The sequence below is a fragment of the Cephus cinctus genome, unplaced genomic scaffold (assembly GCF_000341935.2).
Source record: "Cephus cinctus unplaced genomic scaffold, Ccin1 Ccin1_scaffold0020, whole genome shotgun sequence".
NCBI classification, from domain to species: domain Eukaryota; kingdom Metazoa; phylum Arthropoda; class Insecta; order Hymenoptera; family Cephidae; genus Cephus; species Cephus cinctus.
In genome coordinates this window covers 597,425-623,200 of record NW_014332768.1, presented here as the reverse complement: position 1 = coordinate 623,200, position 25,776 = coordinate 597,425, and the positions used below count along the sequence as shown (strand labels likewise).

General features: G+C 41.3%; 1 protein-coding gene and 1 long non-coding RNA gene across 6 annotated transcripts in view; one reads left to right on the top strand and one right to left on the bottom strand.

Annotated features, from left to right (window-relative positions):
• Window positions 1-25,776, bottom strand: part of LOC107265585 (furin-like protease 2) — a 143,436-nt gene that overhangs the window by 79,332 nt on the left and 38,328 nt on the right. Inside the window, exon 1 of one of the 5 annotated variants that reach the window (XM_015735202.2) lies at window positions 16,126-17,064. The exons of the other annotated variants lie outside the window; for them this stretch is intronic. The gene's annotated coding sequence lies outside the window, so the exon portion shown is untranslated. Of the gene's footprint in view, window positions 1-16,125; window positions 17,065-25,776 lie in introns of those variants that run through there. 5 annotated transcript variants of the gene reach the window in all.
• Window positions 8,166-12,069, top strand: LOC107265611. Its single transcript, XR_001537252.2, has 2 exons — window positions 8,166-9,476; window positions 11,101-12,069. It is a non-coding gene; the product is annotated as an uncharacterized LOC107265611 (long non-coding RNA).

Genomic DNA, 25,776 nt, shown 5'->3' with positions numbered 1-25,776 from the left:
AAGTGGGGGGGGGTGGTTCTCGTGAACCTAAGGGTGGGATCGTTAATCATTACGGAATCGGGAACGGTTGTCATTGGTTACGAGAGTAAGGGTTGATGGGATCGACCAATGCCGAGTCGTCATCATCATCGATCATCACCATCCCTTATATATATATATATAAAACGCTTTCACCCCTATTCCAGCATTAGGAATATCGTCGATCAGTAGCCCCTTGGACGCTGTGAAAAAAAATCTTTTGGCAAAACAGCCCTTTCCTCTCCCAGCGCGGAAGGACATTTTTTTTTTGTACGTACCCTTTTTTTACCCTCGAATAAAGGGGACCCCTGCTGCAGCCTCGCCAGCCCTTGCTTTTGACTCGGGTCCAAAGATCCTGGACGTTTAGGATAAACGCGCCGGAACCGATGGATAAAGATGCACCGTTCGACCACGTACACCGAGTGTATCGCGAAGATTGATATCTTCCCGTTTTTTATTTACGCGCCGAATCAACCTCCACGTGGGGTGGTTGGCATATTATTTTCACGTCTTTGAACCTGCAGCGCTCCAAGCGTCATTTTTTTTAAGTTAGCGAAAAACGCCCCGGGAAAAGTAAAGAAAATTAAGAAAAATTTATCGTACCGAGGAAATGCATTCGAAGCCCCTATCAGCCAGGGGAAATGGAACGCGGTTGGTCGCAGGGCTGAGACGATATAGTAAAAATAAGGAATTGGAGTGAAGAAGAGGAAGGCGAAGGAAATGCTAAGAAGAACGTAAGAGCACAAGTGGGGCAGGTAGTCCGAGGAGGATAGAAATAAGACGCTGCTTCCCTTCCTTGCCGGAAACCACCCTCGCGGACCGCTGCGGTCCATAAACAGACTCTGGCATTTTTATTTGTATTATTCCCTAACATTTTCTCGCGAAAGAGCAGAGCTTCGTATAGTTACGGTTTTAATCTTCTTATTCTGCCCAGATACGTGTATACGTGGTTCTATGTATATATATATATATATATATATATATATAGCCAAGTATGTATTTTGCATTATACTCACCCCGTGTGCAACGTGTATACGTGGTTCTATGTATATTATTCCCTAACATTTTCTCGCGAAAGAGCAGAGCTTCGTATAGTTACGGTTTTAATCTTCTTATTCTGCCCAGATACGTGTATACGTGGTTCTATGTATATATATATATATATATATATATATATAGCCAAGTATGTATTTTGCATTATACTCACCCCGTGTGCAATTGCGAGCCTTGTTGCAAATAACAAAATGGCGCAGCACCTTATACAATTTTCTTTAAAGAGCCTCGAGTGCATCAAACTGCATCGTTAAGATGGACAATTTTTTTTTGCCAATTACGAAAAACCAATAATTCGCAAAATCTTTCGTGCCCAAAAGTGGAAATGGTTTAATCGCGGATCATATAATACGTCTTGAAAATTTTTCACCCTTACAGGTCTCATTGGCAAATCATATCGATGGCACTTCAGAGAGCTTTCGTTAAAAACCCACCAATTTTGATAAGGGATGGTAGCCTGATAAAATCATGTTAATTTGCCCCCCTGCCCTAATTATTGGGGATATAATATTGATTAAACTTTTTCGCGAGATGACACCCGTCCTCGCGAAAATTTTGCAAGATCGGAGGTATCCTTACGAGTAGACAGAGAAAATTTGTAATATTTTGGAATCGGTGAGGATTTTTTTAGGAGAAAAAAATTTTCATCTTTAAGATATTCGAGTTATTTTATCATCTCGAGATACTCGAGACGAGGCATTAATTGCTGTATAAAATATACCGCGAGTACCCACGGAGGATCGATAAGGGGTATCTTTGTGAATGAATTATTTCGCAATAATTCTTCGTGTTATTATTATTATATCAGGAATCGAAGCAAACGTCACTCCCAAGAATCGCCCATGTATCCAGTTTTACGTCTTCGGACTTCGTTACAAAAATCTTCGGGACGTAGAAACACGTGCGAATTCTTACGCAAGACGAAGGCAAGCATAAAACGGCCGTCCTGAATTCACGTCACGTAACAGCGCGTTCATTTTTTTTTTTTTTTAGAAATTTTGTTGGAAAAAAAAATTCGACAAACGGCATCTAGAATTTTTATCTCTTCTTTTTTTCTTTGCATTAAAAATAAATTTCTTTACCACCCTCGAGTCTGCGAGGTATATGACAATTTCTTTTTTGTTCGATATACTTATCATTAATACGTTATGTGTCTTCCTTTTTTTTTTCAGCCACCCTGTATGCTTCCATCTTCCCTTGTACAATCGTCGATCATTTTTATTGGGAATGCCATTGCGGCTTGAAAAAAAAAATTTGGCGAGATTTCGCGAACAGAGGCGCAACCTCTCACTTGCACTCGGTAGTTTTGAGCCTCTCCAGATCGCTGGTATTTGCGGTTTTATTCGTCTCCTTTCTCACTACGCTGAGCTCTTACCTCCGTCCCAAACCAGCGACCCAGGGTGGAATCGTCGTTGGGTTGCTCGCAAAATGCCCGCATGCATTATGCATAGACCCCCCCAGGGCCGTGCCAAGTGTGCCGTGTGCCCCGCGAGCCTGTCGACTGTGTGCAATTTAATTTAATAGTGTCGCGAGGGTCCGTAGGGGTAGAGACTACCCTGTGGAATCGTTTGAGGGTAGGATAGTCAAAAAGTTCATTTAAAAGACTGTATTATAAAAATAAATTTTACATAACCGGATATGAGATTTTTCTGATCGCTCAAAAACGGTACTGCGGATGTTACGTAATTATTTGGCATTGCCTAAAATTCAATTGAATTGTTTTAGATCGGTTAAAAATTTTGATAAAATAATTTGAAAAAATGTTGCGCACGTCAATGACATATTTACGCAATCAAACCAGCAGGCTCGTTTCGATGGTGAAACAACATTTACGTGTTCAATGAGAAATATATTTTTTAGTATTTTTCTACGAAATCCCATAACTGCGCGTACAAAAATAGTCGACTGTCTTTCGGCTTGTGGAAACTATTTTTTTTTTCTTTTTTTATGAAAACCACCTGGCTTATCTGATAAAGTATGACGCAGGGTCGGGGCGACGTAAAATATTTTCTTTTACTTAAAAATATTCAAAGTTACCCAAGTGCTGCGCCCACGCGTGCGAGGACAGATTATTCGATGGCGGACATCTTGAATTTTTTTCTGGAATCTGTAAACCAGTTTCCACGAAAACCAGATTCGGTCTCCCGTGGAAATAAGAGTCGAACTTGAACGAGATACGGAAAAAAAAAAATGAAAGTGACAATCTTGAAGATCACCTCGTAAATTTCAGGACTTATCAATTAAACCCCACTGATCAAAGACAATACCAATAGCCTATACTTAATTCTCAGCGATAAAAAAAATATTCAAAATAACAACAACAAAAAATATATAATATTGTTGTCAAATATAAGAAAAAAAAAAAAGTTCAAATATAAAATTTCCCAAAAAAAATTTTCAACCATCCATCCAATGAAAAATGAGACTTCCAGAATATCCCCCAAAAAAATGATAACACGTCAAACTCGTATTCCCAATGAAACGACAGATCACCTTCGCTAACAGAACACGTCCCCAAGAGCCAAAAACCCGAATACCCAAATCCCATAGAATTAAATCGAGGCTCATTAAAAAGAAAAAAAAATTATCCAACCTCATAAAACCCCATATCCCCACATAAACGTGAAAGACAAATACATGGGCAATTCGAATTCCAGTCCGAAATTTGAACCGCGAAACAGTATCGGCCAGCACGTAAGCGTTGCACGAAAAGCATGCAAGCGCGTATAACCATATAACAAATATACCTATACTATATATATAACTATACACGTATAGTTCCTATAATTCGTCAAGTCCAACTGCACACGCTATAGTCCGACTATAATAGCCACTTATGCATATACTACCTATATACGTATATCAACGCCGACAATAATTCCCTTACCCGCAGTCAGGTTGAGCCCCCGTGAACCCAGGCGCCACCTACAGCTGCATCGTGGAATTCAAACGTCAGAATATCCAGCGGTTCCCACCAAGTTACCAGAGTTCGCACAAACGGACCCTTCGCGGTAGACAGGAAAATTCAAAGACCAATGCAGCACAATATTCGCAGTTTAATGATTCGGCAAAGTCTCCCGAGGCCATCTCGAGTTCCGAGCTAACGAGTAATCAGACCGTACGAGGTTTGCTGGTCGTTCGAGCTTGAGGTACCGGAAGCCAGAGACACAAGGAATTGCAAAGTAGGACTCGCTAGTGGGGACCACGTGGAAGCTGGGAGAACCCGTGCGGAGAAGCTTCGTGTCTTTGGGCACAAAGAGACCATTGAGCTTGCTTGCTGAAGAACCGGGAAACGGAGGAAGTTCTCGGAATGCGGTCGAGAGACAAACAGGGAAACACGTGGAGCTTCGGTCTGTCCTCCTTTATCTCGTTTGCTCTTATCTATGTATCTTTCATCTATTAGTTATCTCGCTCTGCCTACCTGGGTCCATCAAAGAGATCACTGATCGATCGTTAAGTCCCTGTGGATGCTTTGGATACGGACTCTTCGAAAATTAGATCGGAGATTCTCGAGACCGTAGAAAGTTCATTAGGTCGAGTTTTCAAGAGGCGAAATAATATTTCGTTGCACCCCGCGCGGTGGTAGCGACTTCCGGTTTATCGGATAATCGTCACGTGTTTCGATATTATCGATGCGAGTCAGCTGGATTTTCGTAAAGGACGTAAATACAGCATCCCTGGTCCAGAGAGGTAATTGGGGAAGATAAGGAAATCGGGATGAATCAGTGGCTGATTAAATTATTCATTCAGCTGGTAGAGCGTCTTTGGAATTTTTCGTTACTCTTTTTCTACTTCCGTAACCCTCGCTTCCGGTTCTTCTTCTCGACCTTCTTTTTTATACGGTCTTATTATATATTTAACTTATCACCTCGAGTCTTCGATCTTTCGTCTTAGATCCACTTTGGAGTTCGTTTTTCTTTACTTTCTGTCTCTCTCTCTCTTTCTATAGATCCTTCTAGATCTCTCGGCCGCGGCTCTCCGAGTGATTGCTACGGAAATAGAAGATCTCCTCGACGGATAAGACTGATGCCCGACGAGCGCTGATCACCCGTGTGCAAACCGCGATCCAACGAGGATTCATCGACGACGTGAAAACCCAAGGATATCGAAGTGGTCCAGCGAAGATTAATAATCAACTACGGTTAGCTATTAATTCTCCCAGTCGATAGATACATTTGGTTAAATAACACTGATGAAAATCGATCGTTCTAGGTCCAGCGAATTTATCGTATTCCAGATGATATCCGGAAGATCTAATATTTATACAAGAGAATGAGACTGTAAGTGAAACTTGATTGATGCGACCGGCAAATTTTTCTTCGTCAATTTCTATCACCAGTTTCTTTTTTTAATTTGCCCGTTACCACAAAGATCAGAAGAAAAAAGAGCGTACAAGAGACGATTAATTGTAAAGAATAAAAATATTTGTTGAAAAAAAATATTTTTCGTAAAAATTATTTTTCCCAAAATCATAATTTTTTAAGGATAAGTAGGGTGGGGAAAACTAGAAAAAGGAGCATAATGAAATATGAATTTTTTTTTTTTTTTTTCGAAACCTTACAAAAACCGATGGTCAATAGCAATTTCGATTCCACGATACATTCGAACTTGTCGAATCAGTCGTTCCATTTCCCCGTGCGCGACCTCCCTATTGTATTCGTTGGCCAACGCAGTATTTGCCGCGGGCCAATTTTCACGTATTCGACGCGAAAGGTTATTGTGGCGATCGACGTTGGCGTTGACGTTGGCGCTACGCCAGACAAACGAAGGTACTTCGACGTCACTGCGGAACGTTAAACGTTTTTACGAAAGACTCGGAGAAAACGCGGCATTGGTAGATTCCAGGACTGCAGCCAGTCGAGGAGATTTAGGAACGCGAAGTAGCGAGCCAATGGGAGACGTGTAAAGGCGGGCCCCGCAGTCAGGTGACGGGTTAATAATAATGGAGAAAGAGCGAGCGAGCGAGAAACCAAGATGGCAAAGTTGCGTCGCTGCTATGGAAACACGTTAGCAGAACGAGAAAAGCGTTTGGCTCGTAAACGGCAATCGACTTGAAAAATAGATTGAAACAAATTTTCGATCGAAAGTTCATTTCTTGACTACACCTCCAGAAACACTGACAACGTAGAGCGCTATCATTTACGAAAAGTCGATAAATACAGCAAAGACACCTCGGAGCGTCACTTCCGCTAATCCCACGTAATATAGGTCCTCGTGTGCTGCTTCATCCCTGCAAAGTAAACGCAAACAGACCTAACACCGTATAGCACGTAAAGCTTGTACACATGTGAGCATTACGCGCTTCGTACGTCGCGCGAGAGATACATAAGTGCATACAAAGAGTATAGTCACTATGTTCATATATGTTTAATACAATAAAGTCTAATTATGGTAATGGCTGGTAATGGCCGAGTGTTAACCAGTTTTGAATTTTCGCGCCATCTGACTATGGGTGATTTGACGTTGCCGGTAGTGTGTGTGGATTTTAATTTTTTTTTTTTTTTTTTCGTCACTAGGTATTTTCTTTCGTCGTTGAAAAACTAGGAATTTATAATTAAAAAAAAAAATCCTCACAAAAAATTTTCTAACGGGTGGCACGTATTTCGATTTATGACGTAACTGGCTGCACGAGGACGCGTCGCCGGGCATTAGTGCATCATCGGTGAATGCGAGTTTCCAAGAACTGACGAATAGTCAAACTTCGTAGCTGCTGCCTGGCAGCGCCCTCTCATCGCTGTCGCCCTCGTGGAAACTCGTTTCGCCCCGACGTACAGTAACCGTGAGTCATCCCGATCGCTGAGAACTTTTGCAACTACGAAAATTTTACGTGCTCGACGCTCCGCGTCATCTGCGCTGCGAGAGTTTGGCTGTCCGCGCGTCAGTTTACAAGCTGTATGTTTTTGTGTAAAGACGCGAGGATAAGGAAGAGATTTATGAACCGTCCGGAACCACAGTTTTGTTATGGGAAATTAAAGAAAAAGAGTTTCACTGCTTATTGGATTCAAGCTCTGCAAGAAAAGTTAAGGGAGCTTCTTGTATGTTCGTGGAAAGACCAAGAATCTGCAGTGCAACGAACTGAATCGAATGACAATTGGACTGTAAAAATAAATTAAAAATTTGTCGAATCTAAGTAATTTTCCATTTAATTGTCTACGAAGGATTGTAACGGTTAAAGGGTATGGATACCGTAGATATTAACCTTTGCAATCCAAGATAGTAATGAAGCTAATTAAAAAGTAGTTTGAACACTGCCTATAGGTAAGTAAGAAGAAAATTTCAAATAAAGGAGCTCGAACAATCTGCAATATCAAAATTGCATAAAAGTTAGTATATATTGGTAGCGAGTAAAAGAAAGGAAAAAAAGAAACGTATAAGTAAATTAGAAGAAAAGAAATAATTTCTCCTACCAAACAAACGCAAATCCATAGCTGAGTAAATCAAAATCGATAGTCAGACCTGATCAGCTCAGTCAACGAGAAAGACAAATCAAACAACATCAGAATCCCTTAAGCCTTCCCGTAGCGAAATAACAGAGCCCAGAAATGTAACGTTTATACCAGAAAGAAGAAGAAAAAAAAAAGTGACATACGTCTACAAACGATAAAAATCGCCAGTGCGTCTGAGAGCATCAAAGATGAAAGATGAAAAAAAAAAAAAAAAAGTACCGAGCGAACGAGCAAAGGAGACATATAGATGAATGAACGGGAGCACGGAAAAGAGAAGCGAAGAGAAGTGAAACTTGCAACTTTTAACGAGCCAGACGGTTGATCGTCACGGGTCTTTCCAGCAAGTACGAGGATCGAGCGACGCTCAATTTCGAAAGTTGAACCCGTTTTCCCGTCTGCGAATAACATCACGACGGAGTCAGTGTACTCGTCCCAAGTTATAGGAGTCAGCCGACTCGTTCGATTTCAAACTTAACTTTCCTGCCAATATCCGCAGACTATTTAATAGCTCGCCGAAGTCTCGTAGTTGTAAGAGCATCTAGCGGTAGACCGAGCAACTAAAATATCCCGAGAGTACGAGGAACACCGTGGGCGACATCGAAACGTAGCGGCGGCCAGTCGCAACAGTTACGACACGACGGACGCTTCTAACGGTCGTAAGGACGTTTCGATGTCTCGCGTCATCTGCCCAGTGGTTTCATTAGACCAATTATCACGCTGGTTAACCAAACTCGTAGCTGGGCAAAAAGCTCGTTATAACGGTAGCCCGAAGAAACGCGCGTCGAGTGCACCTGGCAAAATTGCATGGGAAAAGTTACATTGCCTTCGTAATGAGCGAAGCTACAGTTGGTAGACGCGTTCCGGCTTTCCGCGGAAATTATTATAACCCCGCGTATATACAAAGTGTCTGTGCTACTAATAAAAACGGTCTTTTTAATTAGATGATCACGGTTAAGAGAATTCTCCAGTAGCTGTCAGCCGCGCGAGTGAGGTTATGTTGGCCGTGAGTACGGCGAGTGCTTGATACAAATTAAAATCTAGAGTGAGACATTTACAAACAATGCATTATTTATTTCATTCGAGTTAAACACGTCGACATTAATTTTTGGAAATGCATACGATTTCCTACGTCTGCTAATTAACCATACGGAACGAACAAGGTTTTAGAATTTCCATCTGTTACCAAATTAGTCAGACCTAGAATGTCTGTTACGCTATGTACATGGGCTTACACGGTAGTAAAATCCGCGCATGCGCAACCCGTGGCCATGCACTATTTGCATAGCAGTCGAAGGATCAAATCCGCAGATAACTTTTTTGCACAATTTGAAACAGCGCAAAGACAAGAAACCAAGATTACACGGGTCCTCGTACCCGAGCAACGGTAGCAATGGCATCGCGATGGTAATTTCGCAAAAGCATCCAAGAGAGCACCCCACGAGGATATAAATTCGGGGAAAGACGGCGGAAACGTAAAAGAGAGCATAAAATCCCGCTCTGAAGGCCGTCTCGCTTGATACAGTCCCAAGGGTTAAGCGCGACGGGCTTTAAAAGATTAAGAAACGTCCAATAGCCGAGTGACAGGTGGAGGAAGAAAATTAAAAAAAAAAATTTCATCCAAAGACTCTGCGAGAGAACCAAAAAAAATGGCGGCCACGTATTTTACAATTGGTAAACCCAGCAGAGACCACGCCGTAAGGGGATGGATGAGTAAAGACCGGAGGGGTAAGAAAAATAAAATATAAATAAAGATACAAGTGGATAATTGAATTACAGAAAGAAGAGCTATGGCGGTGCCTGAACTCTCTTGTGTTCAACCTGGGGGTTGAATTGCGACACAGGGTTCGCATGTGAACGATCCCCCCGAGCAATACACCCTTCACTCGACGTGCAGCTCTCGCGTCGCCTACACCGCCCGAAAATAGACGACTACCACGCTCCATGCATATGCAGCTGAAGGTATATACACACGACACCATTATGCGTCGCTGCCGTATTAAAGCCGGGATCTCTCCTGTGTTTACTTTTCCACTGCCCCCCTTCACCCTGCATTCCAGTCTGGGGCCCCACTGCTCACTCGACTCCCCCCCAGCTCCCCCACAACTCACCAGCCCTTAACCGCTTGCCCTCTATATCTTCTAGCCACCGCCTCCGGCAATTCAGCTTATTTACGTCCGACACATGAAAATTTACTTGGTTCGAATTAGCCGTAATTGTTTGGGTTCTTCTGTTCGGCTGCCTCCGTTGAAAATCCACGAGGCAAACGTACAGAGTCCGAGAAACGTGCAAGGACGACTGAAACATCGTTGATGGCCAGTACGTTTGACTGATAACGATAAAGCTGGGTTATCAGGAATTTTTATCAAAATTACAATTAAAAAAAAAATTTTTTTTTTCCAAACTAACCAGCGTCGTACTTCGTTACGTGCAGTAAGTATGCCTCGATGAAATTTTACGAAAATTTTTATCACCGCGGATGAGCCTTGTAAAGTGAGTTAGAGTAATAACCGTGGATTCTGAATGCAGTTACGGCTATTGGAGTTTACACAGCAATTAGTTATTAAAAAAGTACTTTGGCGAACGTGACGTGGCTAGTAATTCCGTATAAAATCGAAATCCGTATAATTTCATAATGGAACCCATGATAAACTCCGTAACGACGCCAGTACGAAAGGCCACCAGTGGTCACTGAGTAATTACGCCGCGTAAACAACGATACAAATGCAATGAGAATATTAATAAGATTTGTTTAAGTAATCATAGAGAGCGCCACTACCGACTGTGATACCTGCCCGACAGCGCGAACCGACGCGATATAAGCAATGGCAATTTATTAAACGGCAATAGCTCACGGACAATCCCACGTAACGGCAGCAACGACGATAACGATAATAGACACGATTCTTTTCCGAAGGAGCTATCAAACTGTTTCAGCCGCCGTGTCTCGGTTCCTCATACTCGCCGAGTGCTCCCCCTATTAAATACCGCCCATTGTCCCATTTAAGAAGCGTCATTTACCTCTCGACGCGTAGTTCCCATAAGCGCCGCATTCAGGTCGAGCGCTCCACTCGCATTTTCCAGCCGAGCACCGAGAGAACCGAACGGCGCGGTTCCTCCTAATAAACTCCGAGCGAGAAAAAGCGTCCCTTCGTTTTACAAGACATTTACCCCGCTTCCGGAACAACAGACGGAAAGAAGAACGGGAGGGCCTACGTCGGAGACGCCCGGAAACTACGGTAATTCGTAGAACGTGAAAGACCACCGAGTCCCGGTCCCGTCCCGACGGTCGGAACTTCGGGTCCCCGGCAGTTGCACGTAGCGCGACAAGGAAAATACGCGAAGTGAATTTAACGTTAAAAAATTATCGCGAGACAATTTTTGGTAAATTACTGGAAAATCACGTTCTCTTAATATTCATCCCCTATGCATCGGTAATTCGTAGAATTTTTACAAATTTTATAACCATCGTATTCACGCGTTTTCGCATAGTTCGACCACCCTTATCATTCGCCCTCCCCTCACCTAGACTCGCCCAATTTTTTTACCCCATTTTCCTAATCGACCTTCGTCTCTCCCAATTTAGATCTCCGAGAGGCCAACGACAGAGACTATGCATCGGGATGCACCGAAGTAACGGTCGGGTCTGCGTGCGTCAGACAGAGACAAGGAGAACGGACTACAAGGGGTGGGAAGGAACAATACGTTCGACAGAGAGGTACCTCTACGTATGCTCCACATAGAGTTCACCTGGCACGTGACGAGCAACCGAATCGCTCTGGCATCATTGTGAAAGGGTAGAGATGTGACTTAATAGATATACCTATTGTGAAAATTGGAACAGCAGTGCGGAAATCAGTGTACCGTGGGTGCCTGGTGGGATCGGTGGGAAAATTTTAGTGCATCGACAGTGGATAAAATGTTCCACAAAGTGACTTATACCGGGTGTACAAATATTAATCAGCCGATAATACGAACGACAGGTACTTTTTAAGCGCAGCTGCACCTATATGCAACGAAGAAGTGCAATCGATATGAAAATCATACATTTAATAAGATACAGGATTTCTCATTTAAAATTAGACTGCTAAAGTTTTCCAGTACCACCCGATAAGCCGGTAAGTCTTATTAACGTGGATGACAGCGATCGATACGAGAGAGACTTATTGGACGGATGGATAGGAGCGAGAGAGAAAAAAGGGAGCAGAGCACAGGGGAGCGAAAGAGTAAACTGAAAATTCAAGTGCTTCGTTTTAATGCGCTCAAAGTGTTCAAATCGGAGGAGTCACTTTTTAAAAAATTTATAAGAGCCCCAACACTTGCCCGTCAATGCTTATCACTCTTATGAACGTTTAAAAAGTGATTACGGCAAATTAAATACCTAGTGTGTTAATACGAGGCACTTGGATTGCCAGTGAAGTGGTGAATCTCGCATATATCTCTGGGGGGGGAGGGGGGGAATATCTCTGGTCCGGAGGCTGAGGTAAAAATAGCATGTAAATAAATCTGATACAGCATAAACTAACTCGCGTGTCTAATAAATATATTTGGCTTATGAGTGCCTAAAAATATGATATCTCCCGAAAATACATTTTTGTATATATGTGAAAATTCACGTATAAATTTCACATGTGTTTTTTCATTCCCTGTCCAATTATCGCCCAGCGATAACTGAGCGACGTTATTACGCGAATTACGTAAATAGTCAACGCGATTCCCATCAACGAGTATTGATCTTTCGAAATAAGGAAAGAGCGCCACAGTCAATGCCCTTCGGATTTTAATCGAACGCTATTGGAAGACGTGATCGAGGGAAAGGAGACCAAGAGGCGATTACATAACTGGGTCAGGGAGAAAGTGGGTGGGAACAGGGGGTGGAACAAGAGCGTGGGAGAAGCAGGAAGCATAAAATCCCATTTCTATGCGACCATCTTTTCTTTCCTTTAATATTCCTAGTAAAATTGGACCCTCCGATCGTTAAGATAAGTATCTACGTATTGGCGGCGATAACGCTGGGGTCACGGTGGAACTTCATTAGAGGCATTACAATCGCGTAACCGCAGAAATCCGTATCAGCGATTATCATTGGTCGTATCAGCATAGCGAGGCGATCGAAGAACATTTGCGTAATTCAGGGAGTCGATGGTGGCGAACGGGATTGGCGGGAGATTTGAAAATTCGTCAGCCGACTTTTCAAACGTCAAAAATCCCTTGGACAGTCGGTTAGGCCAAAGCGTCGTTCTGGATCGAGCGACAATTAGTGAAGGATGACGTAATAAAATTTTGAAAAATTTTATTTACTGTTAAATCGTTCGCAGAGTGGTCCGTGAAGATGCAATTTGAAAAAATTGAAAAAAAAAATTTTGAATCGATTTTACCTCGAAATATTCATACAATTCTTGTCTGCAATTGTGACGTCTGATTTGAGATACTATACCCGGGTGTTACTAAGTTCTACGGCGGAAAGTATGCCGGGTATATATGCGGAACTCTTAATGAACAGAGCGCCGGGCTAACTACTTGCTAATTAAACAAGGACTAGATTTACATGACTGCAATCCCGAGGAACGTGACGACGTGGAAATTGACGAGACGGTCGGTAGTTTCTCAGTGCGACGACTGCGGGTCGAGAAGTGTCAGTGACGTCAGAGATGGGTTGCAGAGGTGGGCAATTTTTTATTCCTTTTTTTTTTACTACTTCTTTTTTCCTCCTTTCTTTAATTTCTAGTAAACACCTCGAATTTCATGAGGCATAGATTGCACTTTTTTTTCTTTTTTTCTTTTTTTTTTTTTTTTTTTTGAAATACTAAACATCCATTAAATCAAGGATATTTATTTATCAATTACGAGTATCAAATTTACGTAATCACTTCGCCTTACGGCCGTAAAGTCATACTGCATCCTCGTCAACCCTTCAGACTCCATTAGCCCCCCTGCAAGCTCGTTTAAAATAATACTTGGCGTGCCAAAATACACTGTGCGCAAAACGTCAATTCACAATTGAAACCCCCTGTATCAATAAGAAAAGGTCTTATACAATAAGGTCTACGATCGAAATATACAATGACTTTTGACAGCTCGAGGAATGTAATACTTGGCGAATGACGCGTGGTGCCGTATAAAAAAAAAAAAAAAAAAAAAATCTCGAAATATATTCTAAAATAGAAAAATAAAATAATTCATTACAAAACCAGATACGCGGATACCGTATAATAAAATTTCGAGCCTACGTTGTTTACGATCTGTCAAAAAAAAAAAAAAAAAAAAAAAAATCTCGAAATATATTCTAAAATAGAAAAATAAAATAATTCATTACAAAACCAGATACGCGGATACCGTATAATAAAATTTCGAGCCTACGTTGTTTACGATCTGTCAAAAAGAAAAGAAAAAATTGCGTCGATCTCGTGGACGGACGACAGTCGGCCGCAAAGCCCCCAAAACTTTTTGTCGCCGGTTCGAATTTTTTTTTTTTTTCTTTTCTTTTTTTCCTTTCAACGAAACCGAGTACGAAACAGCGATAACATCTTTGCGGTCTAAATCAATCGCCATGGGCGTCGCTCTGAAAAGCGGCCTTAACCACGTTAGCCGTAGTCATAGAAAGAAAAGAAGAATAAAAAAAAAAGGTTTTTCCTCGTAAGAGACGGAAAGAGCCACTATACAGTGCGCGTGTGTATATATATAGATGTATAGATATATAGATATAGATATATATATATATATATATACATCCCATAATATAAAGTAACCGCGTAATTGAGCCCTGAACCAATAACGACGTCTTCGCACGTCGGCGTCGCGACGCATGACGCCTCGAAAATATCAGTACCCACGCTACGGGTATCTCTTTAGGACGGGACGACCGATAATAGAATGAGAAACAATAACGTCGTTCCCCGACGTCTCTCGAGTCGCCTACGGCATCCTCCATACCGGGGATAAGGGTTGGTTCCCATGGGAGCGACAGGAAGTCTGGGCACGAAGTGCACTCCCTTGTAGAACAGCTAAAAGAGTAACCCCCTGCCAGGAACTGAACTCCCCACAAGCATCTACCCTCCCCCCTCTCAATCCCCCCTCCGCTGTTATAAACCCACCAACCACCCACCCAATCCACGTTTTATCCGAACCTCCGTCCCATACAGCGACGGCCTCGTCTTTGCGTTGTGAACTCCCCTTGCGAGTGGAGCCGCACTTTGGACTCCTGGAGCGACCCGCTTATTCCCGGGTAACCCGGATCCTTAAGGAAGATTACGAAACTGTGGAGTTATCGCAATTGCATGTACGTATATATGTATATACCGCGAAAGGACTATATATACGTGTACGGGTACAGCAAAAAGACAAACTAGCCGTCGTTAGCGTGAATATCGACTGAAAAATCTTATTACGAGTTATTAGCTTCCTTTTCATCGTACGACGTCCTCGTCCTCGGGGGCATCGTATAACGTGACCGTAATTTTCGTGAAAATTCATTTTCCTTATCCGCGGAATTAAAATTGTCCCGTTTGGAATTTTATCGTTTAACTCGCCGGTAAACGGGTACGCGGGTATATTGGGTACCTGAAATTTTTATTTAATCTCCGATAACTCCTTTCTTCGATCTCAGGAATGACGATTGCCAGCGCCGTTTTCAATTTTATTACCTGACATGCTTTTATACGTATCTATATACTGTGTCTATATGGGAACGGGTACTGGGATAAGTATGGCTAGTAGCTACGCTCCTGAGTCCGACTGTGAATTCGTTACGGAAGTGTCGGGAAATTATACTCGTAGTAAGTTTAAACAGCAATCTGGGGTGTAAGGACGCGTTAATCCCGCTTCAAGTCGAATGTCTGATTCTACATGAAACTTTCCTACGGCTCTCCAGGTACTAAGTTACTCGCTGGGGAAATACCGGGTGGGCTGTAAAAGTCACGGGATGTCGTCACGTGACAGAAGCTTCAGTCTGGAGGAGATACGGGCATACGAAAATATCACGAGTGAAATGTCAAATTGAAAAAGAAAAATCAAAGGCTTTTATATACGTATATAATTTTCTACGGGAGTAGAAAAAAAAAAACTTACGGCATTTCTTACCGTAAAGATACTATAGCAACGCCAGCTATCGGTGCTTTTTAAAGGGTCATTGGGCTTATATAAGAATGAAAGAAATGAATTAATTTACAGAGGACAAAGGAAAAATTATTTTAAGTCATTCTACGTATCCAGCATCCCCGCTGACTAGTACTTCTGGACCAATTGCGTTTAATGAATCACGGGAATTCGGAGGATCGTCAATGAGCGAAAGTCGAGAGATTATACATATATATAGGAAGTTATCGATCGATCCTATCGCGAGACGTATCGATTGATAATGAGGGTAGGTCAAGATAATCATGAAAATAAAGCTAATTGAATTCCTAGTGAATTCTAATGAGATCCTATTGCTTAGCAGTGGATCTGTATCTGATCGATTTGTATAAAACTATAGATATACAAGTACAGCCAATGAGACTTTTATCCCGTAATACGGGAATAAGTGCGTAACCAAAATTTATCACGGGTGTAGCTTTTGGCACGAGGGACTTGTACCAGCATTTATGGAGGAGTAAAAAAAAAGGTCACTCACCAAAAAATCCTCGTCTTATCAGTTTTCCTTGTCTATCGTTCACGGGTCCAGTTCGTCCTTACTCGAAACTCGAGATCCGTTCGGGCGCCTTGATAATTTCGCACTTGTCACTTTTCGATGCGGATTCATTATTTACTTGGACTCTCGAATGACCGGATACTCGCGCGCGATACCGAATTACCGCGATGCCCGGACCGATTTGCCGTGTTAGGTATTTTCGAAAATTTAGGTTAGGGGTAACAGGTATATAAAGGTATGATATGAAATGGACATAAGGCCCGAGGGCAGGAAGCCTCGGGAAAAGGACGAAGATACAGATAGGAAATAATCGTTAAAATTATTAGAATTGACACGAGACAAGTGAAATGGACCGTTAAGGAGTCTGGGGTGCGTGATGCACGTAACCGACCGAAGTTTCAAGATCTGCAAGAAATTTACGCTTACAGCCTCCCGCCCGCCGCCAGCCTTCGGTCAGGCTAGGTTAGCTCTGAGGAACCAGGCCTGGCCTCCGAAGACGAACCCGGTTAACCGTCGATCAGTCTTTCGGTTGGGGGCTGATTAGAAGTTATACCGGGTGACTGGAAAGAGCCAAGTGGAGTAGCGCAAGTGAACGCAGATTGACGTGACCCTAGAGAAGCCCTGGAGAGCGCAGTAAGGATAAACGTCAACACGTGACTTCGCACCGCTGGAACTTGGCGTATTTCCTGCGGAGCTTGCCGAGTGTTATCGCGAAGAGGGTATAGCCCGGCGAAAGACATTGGGAAGATAGGAAGCGCAAAGAAAGAGAAACAGAATTCGCGAAAAAGTAGATAATCAAGTGAATATGCCTCGGCAGACGGATGAGAAGGAGCGATTAACGAATGACGACAGTGGGGGGTCGAGGGGAGGAAGAAAGGAAGAAGCAAAGGACCCGCGTCCAAGAGCTCAATAAGGGAGATCGGCCGTCGGAAGACTGAAGCCCGTCTCGATTCTTTCGCTTACCAGTCGTTACCCCCTCCAGGTTGAATACCAATCGGCAAGTGCTGCCCCCATGCGTCCTATTTCTCAATTACGATTACTAAAGCCCCTTTGCAAACGGCCTGAGGCATCGTTCACGCTCCCTGTATCATTCTTGCCTTCCTTGTGGCACAAGTATCGGCAGAATTAACTTCCTCGTCTACCTCCTCTGGTAATGCAAATAGGATATCTGGGCACGTGTCTTGCGTCACTTACGCGCATTCCCGCGCGCCAACTCTACATCCCAGCTGGGTCTTGACTCAATTTTGTTAATTCGTTTTCGCGATTTGTCCCTAGTATGGGATTATCTTGTTTACTATACTTTTAGATGTATTTTTGAATTATCAATTACAGATCCACTGTATACCGAGTTTGCGTTCGGTATATGGGGCTATTTAATTAATTTAATTAATTCCATCAATTCAAGGGGACTATGTATACTGGCAGCGAAAGGAACGTTTCTTCGCAATGTTGAATTCAACGGTGAACTTTCGTCCGACGTCAAACTAATTAACGATCTTGTCGCACCTGGCCAACAAAAGGTAAAAGAAAATTACGAGTTTACGTAATGTTCATGGTAATTTAAGGAAATTAGAATTTTACGACTCTCCAATCGATCGAATTTTAACAATTCGAATCTACCCTTTGACACGACTTGTACTTTGTACTCATATATTATGTGTATGTGCATCCGTGCATGTATCGCCGAATTAATTTTAGGAAGTCCGTGAGTTTGAAGGAAAAATTTATGAAAATTGCACAAGTTATTTATAACAAAACAAATATATAAAACGAGTTCATATAATTTTGTCTTTTTGTACCGTCCACTTTTTTTTTCGAATTTAATAATTTTCCTCTTTTTTTATCTGTCACGTTTCTCCCCGTCACAAGTTTCACACCCCCTATCTCACTTCCGCTTTTACATAGTTCCGCCAATTTCCAGCCCCTTATCGAACTTCCAAACTTCTCTTCCTATGCGTATATACACACGTGTGTACATACTCAGTTTCTCCGGAACTTCCGACGATGCCAGGTTTTTTTTTTTTTTTTTCAAAATCGCTAACTTCCGTTTCCGATCTGCTCGAGTAATCTATATCGAAAAAATATTCGCCCTTGAAAATTTTTCAATCAACACCTTTTCCACTTTCCCACCTAATCGTACGCAATTAATAAAAGCGCTGACCCATTACCACGTGGTCTGTACGCAATGACGCAAAGTGCACGAAAAAAATACCGATTACGTGTCCTTGCGTAATCTTTCCACGTAATAAAAAATTAACTCAATCGAAGCCACCAGAACGATTATTAGCCGACCTTCCGTTTCCCCCAATTCTACGTCAGTCAATTACGACACTCGACGAACATTCGTCCCCGACGTGTCAGGATATTTCATCGATATCCAAACACTTGACACGTTCCTTCAGTTTTATCCGTAAAAACGTTTCACTGGCCCCCTAACCACCCTCTCAACTTTTCCCTGTGACCCCTGACCCCCCTGATACCCCTCCACTCGATAAATACGTCGACGGCTTAAATAAACAGTCGTCGTTGCTGCTCACTCAAACTGTGCGAAACCGGTTTGAAAATTTCACGCAACTACCGAAGTCCGATTACGAAAGTCAAAAGAGAAATTAAACTATATATTTGTACATTAAAAAAAAATTTTACCTATCCTATTTTCATAATACATTAGGAAATATATTATAATTATCAAATATCAATATATCAGTACAGGTAAATTATACTTTTTCGATATATCGTACAGGCTCGTTATCGATAATCAAAATTTAATGCATCGATCAAAAGCTAATTATTGTCGAATCGGTATCACTGGTCCAGCACACTGACTGACGTATGACTGATCCCAATGACCGGTTCTTCGGCTGATTTCAATAGCAGATCAGAGACAGTATTAGGAAATCATTGTAACACAGCATCTTTAATCTTTTCATCTGTTCCACTTTCTATTGTTATCTCATCGTGATTATTCTCCTTAATCGTCGTTTGGTTCGAATCCACCAGGTAAAATGCGAAATGCTGATTATAATTTTTAATTTTTCTCTTTATTGCATCCTTTCGCTTTAATAATACGAAAAAGTCTAATGGACCAGATTCTTGTGCTAATTAGCTAATATTTTTAGTACCGTTAAAGGAATTTATTCAATGGCTACTTTAATTAGCTATTATATCAGGGGTCGTGCAGTAGGGTCATGGCAGAAGCGATATCGATAGGATTCCAATTGCTAACTATGTAATGTATGTATATATATTGCTTTTAAATTAATAGGGATATTCCAGCCAATCGATCGATCTGAATTCAAAGTCAGATTCAAAATTTCCGTTGATTTGATCGTTGATCGAGTATTCGACCTCGACTAATTTTTTTTCTTTTTTCTTTTTTCTTTTTTTTTTTTTTCTTTGGGATTTTCTTATTTTTACCACTACTATCGCTATGCTAATTCCCGCTGCTGCAATCAGCACTGTTACTGCACTACTTTGAAATGCACGTAGCACTCGGAGAAGCAATTACATTAAGCTGTACATTTTGCTTCGTTGAGAATTCACTTTGTTAACATTATAATTCTTTTATCGTCGCTGCCGTGTATATTCTGCATAATGAAATCGATCGTCAATTAACAATTATCGATATAATTGATTTATTAGCCGCCATTAGATTTACGTCATTTACATTTTTCTTAACAACTTTGCTCTTGTGTATACCTACCTTTTGTTTTTACTGTTCAATTAATTTCCCTGCAGTCTACCTCGAATATTCTAGTATCTCGTATTGTCTTCGGCTCTTGGGGCTCCGGTCATTCTCTTTACGACTGTTATATATTTTACACCCGGTATATATTTCATACCCGGTATATGAAATCTAATTCAAACAGTAAGAGCAAGCAATAAGAGTTTCGCGCTGCTTTGTCTCGTAGGTATATTATTCATTTGAGTTTGAAAAGAAAAATCGTTCTATATTTTATTCGAAAATACCAAGCTATCATTAAAGTTGTTTTTTTTGAAAATTGCAAATTTACCAGTTTTCTACCCAAAGTGAGTTTAGAAAATATTATCTAATAAAGCCAACGTCCAAACTTCTCTTTTTACGACGTCCCTAATCTATTAATCTCGCACGGCGTCCCGACGTCTCCAGAGATCAAAAATTTGCGATTGATATTAAGCAACAAATAAATTCTTGGAAGTCTGAGATACTTTCGGGAGGGTGGGGGAGACGCTTAGAGATGAACCCGGTCACCGGGGATTGTGAGTGCTGCTTGTCAAGAGGATGCTGCAAGGAGCCCGATGGAGTCTTGAGGATTTCTCAAGCGAGTTTGATTCATGAGACAGCGACTCGGAATACAAACGATGATTTACGAGAAGTTTAAAACCTCTTTGGTACATCCGTAACCATTGGATGCTGCGAGAACCCCTCTGGCTTCTCTTGGGCTGAAACCCACTCGGTTCTACTCGGCAGCTGACTTCATCTTACATCTGAATATTATTCTCTTTTATTTTATATATACAGTCATCCTTACACGTACTTTACACCCTGCCACTCCATTTTGATTTTTTATTTACACATTTTTAATGCTTTTGTATATTTTGAAACAATTTTTTTTTTTTAAATTATTCAAACAATCAAAGCACTATCGAACTAGATGGTGTCAAAACTCATTTTCCAATTTAATGGACCAACCAAATTTGAAAATTGAATAAAAAATTTTGATTTTGAAAATCAAAAAAAAAAGTTTTACCGTTAATCTCCAAATTTTCTTGAGAATACAATAAAATTATATTTTACATAAAACTGACGTTAAAGGTCACATCCTTCGTGCGTCTAATCTAAATCCTCAAATTAAATCCAAATATCAATTAAAGTCTAGAAATTCAAAGCTACACCCAACCCATAAAATTCAGCCTGAAGATAAAACCAATTCGAAGCAAGCGTCAGAAAGTATTCTCTTGAAACCAGAGAATGTAATTAAAAAAGTAATCCGATTGCCAAAAACTCGAAATAATTCGGTATAAAATTTCTCAAAAGAAGCCTGATATCACCGTCGATCAATCGAGGGAACGTAAGATCGACCTCGGGACTGTTTCTCGAGAATCCTCGCAAGTGGAACGAGGTTGAATCCTAAACACAGTAGTGCAGCAGAATTGCGACCATAAAATAAATAAAAGCCTTGACAAGACGTATACGTATGCAATTAGAAATTAGGCTTAAAATAAAAGTGATCGATTAAACCCATTTTAGGAATACGTGATAATAATAAATCCCGTTAATTATTTAATTGTCGATATTAAACTACCCGCAATCCCAAATACTTATGATTATTATATCTCTATACCCTATACAGGGTAACTCCGAAATTAAATGTACAGATGAAAGAACTGAGTAGGTACTTATTAAAAAAAAATTCTTTACCACACAAACCAATTGATACTCAAAAAGTCGAGGTAATCTCTTTGAAAAATGAAAATGGATTATTAAAATAATAAGATTATAAGAATATAAAAAGTTTCAATGATACAAAACTTTGTACTATGAAATTTCTTGGCTACCGACTATGACTCGTAGCGAGTATCGCAAGCAGTACGAATGCATTGTACTAATTGAATGGGACAAAAGTCCCGTGGGAAATCCCAAGCGAAAATTTCCATAACGTAAACTGTGAACAATTGTCAAAAGATACGAATGCGTCTGCGCAGTTACGTGACTGAGTAACTACGTATTTTCGGAAAGTGACGTAATTGCCAGATTCGAAAAAAGCAATCGGTCCGACCGGACAAAATTAAACACGTGGCTCTTACCCGTAGATGCGTTTAAAAAGGAGGCTGTTAATTTTTTTCATTCGAAATCTAAATTCTTCAGGACTCACCGGAAGTGGATGTTACCCGAGTAAAGTGAACTCACCTGGAATGAGAAAAAGGTCAAAATTAATTAACATAATCAAATCTCTACGGACGATGATACCTGATCGATTATAGGCAATCGATCTTATCACCGGGCTATCAGAATTACAATGACTAATTTAGGATAAATAAAATCCAGCCGGACAGACAGAGTCCCGCCGAATTTCCAATTACTAATAGTAGTCCCTCCGATGATGCAACCGGATGATAAGGGACTGTTTCGAGGGATGATATATGGACGAATGACCCCTGACGTAATCGAGTGAAATCGATCGTAATTTCTGGCAGATAATAAAAACCGGAAGTGAGCAGATGGACAATCTGGCGAAAACTTTTTTTATCAGGACCGTCGACGCCCGTAACGACGGGGGTCATAGGGGATCCCAGAAATGATAAGGGTACGTTATACCGGGTGACCCATTACGAATTAAGAAAACTTTTTTCGCAGCCTCCCAAAAATCTCTCCGACGGTCCAGCCGGCGCGACAAGGGTGAATTTCTGAGGTAGCAGGGCAAGAGTCGAAAAAAGTTACCGCTGTAATATTTTTCATTGCAACGGAGTCAAGTGTTCGGCCAAGAGGCAAAGTACTTTTCCAGCTTTGCTATCGTACGAGTACTTGCTCTTGGTAAACTGGCGAAGCCTTTCGTGCGCGAGTGCAAAAACTGTCGAAAAAGTGGATAAGGAGAGTGGGAAGAAAAAAGAAAGTAAAATAGAAAACAAAAAAAAAATATCAAGAGAGAAGCAGGGGGTGGGTACGTGTCGAAAACTTTTTAGAGGTTGAAATTTTAAGTTTCTACGACTCTTCGTGATAACCGCCGGATACGGCGATAAAGGCGATTACAGCGCCACCGGATGCGATAAGGTATTCTTTAGCTTCCATGTAACCCGTATCTCTCATTTTACGAAATCGTTTACGCGAGAACCCCTTTGCGCCCTTGCCTTCGCGATCCAAAGGGATGCCCCTTTGATTAGCCTTCTGGATTCTGATTCTCATCTTAGATGGGATCCGAGTGAGATTATTAAATTCCTTTTTACACGTGTACCACGATTTCCAATCGGTCGATACTTTGTCGGCGGCACTGAGCTTCCCACTTGACGTCACACAGGGAGCACCCCTTGTAATCCATTGGGGGGCCCTTTCAACGGGCTTTTCGTCGTCGCGTTATCGCCAGAAAATCCCGCAGCGAGCGCTTCGGTCGCCCGGAGTGACTTAACTGTACGAATGAAAGTGAAGAGAGAGAGAGAGAGAGAGAGAGAGAGAGAGAGAGAGAGAGAGAGAGAGAGAGAGAGAGAGGAGCGAGGTTAAGGAGCCGTAAAGCCACAAAGCTAAACAAAAAAAAATACAAAAGGAGAAATAAGACAAAGCGAAAAAGCCACGATGAAAATCCGGCGACACTTAGTCGCGAATTGAAAAGCCGCGAAACATAAGACACGTATAGATATGGGCACATCCGTTGTTCCAACAGGGAACAAAACTTCACATTGGCGTAGGACGCACTTGTCGCACGGTTATCGTTGGTACAGTAGCGTCGAGATGGAAGAACAAAATTGCAAATGAATAGAAGCAAACAAAAATTCCACAAAAAAAGATAAAACCATTATTAAAATTTTAAATTAGCAATATCCGGTGGGTATTAAAATCAGGTAAATTCTCAAGTGCAAATTGCCCGGTGATATTATCAAGTAAAAAGAATATAAAAAAAAAAAAAAGGAAAATGACGTCGATATATCGATTCGCAAAGGTACGCACAGTAAGATTCACAATTTTCTTTATAACGGCAGCTATACATATATATATATTTAATATCTTAAAAAGTATATATATATACATACACACACAATAAGGGTAAGATCCCTCCCGGCGGCAATCGCCACCATGGAAATAGCAGGGTCCTGCTGATCGAACTTTGTATTCCCGATGCGTCGCTTGGAGTTTATGGCATATGCGACGCTTGGCCCGCCAAGGCGTCGCGCAGCGTCACGCTGGCTGCTGTACATAACCGCACGTGCGCCCCGACACGTTCCAGTACATACGTGGGACCTTCGTATGTACTCATACAGGATAGGTTAGATTCGTTGGTCATATATATATATATATCTATGTACAATATGTATGTACAGGTTTGGCTATACATGTGCACGCACCACCAGCTAGACTCAATCGGCCTCTCTCTCTCTCTCTCTCTCTCTCTCTCTCTCTCTCTCTCTCTCACTCCTGCTGGATTAAACAAATTTATTGCCACTGGAGCGAACTGTCACGTACACGGAATTTACCGAATACGAGCCGAAGAAGAAGAGCCGGGCGTTACAGCGCTCTCGAATACAAATAACGGATTTTGTATATAGGCTTAAAGGCCGCAAGCTATAAGGCGAAACTCATCGCGTACACCATATATTTTTTTTTCAAATTACCTTCCTTATGTGTCCTACAGAAAATGTACGCGTATCAAAATCCGCGCGTAGGCGATCTAGCGCGTACGGTTCTTTGACTTCTTTTCGGCCCCCTAACACTGTTGTTAGGTTAGCTTAAGTTAGGTTAGGTTATGCCTTTGGGAATAAAAATATCATACTGAGAATTTTTAATGAGCGGTTACAGGCGAGGTGTAACGAAATTTGAGAAACGAAGATAAAAGACAACTTTTTTTTATACATAAATAAAGATTTTGGTGTATCCATTTCAAAAAAAAAAATTTTTGAAAATTTGTTTTTCTTTAATCCATGAACGTAGATAATTAATTAGATAATTATAAATAATTACGTAATTGTATCTTTTATCCCCTTGCTGCTGTTACATCGTGATATTTCTCAAATTACTAGATAATTAATTCCGTCATTTATCTTGAATCATTTTCGTAAAAAAAAAAAAAAAAGAATCACGCTATAAAAACCATAATGAGAATTTAGGCTTGTCAAGGACCTTGATTTCTTTCACGCTTAGATCCTCTGTAATTACAGTGCGCACCAGCGCCACTCACGGCGAAATGAGAAACTTCAAGGCTACTCATTTTCCCAACCCGTCAACACCACACTTCTTACGCCCGCAATTCACACCTCGTGACTCAAATTTCTAGTTATGAAAAAAAAAAAAAAAAAATCGACCGTTACCTTAATTACCAATTTTTACAATGAACCCAAAAGCCTTCTTATCGCCCAACCTGATAGATCCCGTTAAAGTCGAGTTTTCAATGAACCACCGTGCGTGATTTATATGGCCAATAAACACAAAAGTTGCGTGACGACAGACACGATATACAAAACCAGCCCATAATCTCTTATAGGGTTTGTAACTTATTTTTCCTCATTATCCTCCGGCATCCGCCTGATAGACACGCTAGAGTACCTCCCTTGACTCTGAAGGATGCCAACTTGCCAACAATAAACTTACAGTCACTATACAACCAGAGTGTCGTTCGAGTTCCGCGTTGTTCACGTCATTTACGGATATCGGATATGCGTCAGTATAACAGCCTATAAAGGTGCGACCTTGTCTCCTGTTAAAATTGACCTGACAGCAGCAGCGAACCTAGGGGCAGTTTTGCGAACACGAAATCCGAGTAGGTTCGAGGTAACAGAAGACTGGCTTCTACCTGGTTACTTAAGTAATAAAATAAAAAGTGCATTTTAGAAACGACGCACAGGGTATATAAAATTTTAACACGGCTTAATATACATATAATTTGTATACTATATGCAGTCAGTGTGTTTCTAGGTATGTCGAAAATTCATTTTTTTTTTTTTTTTTTT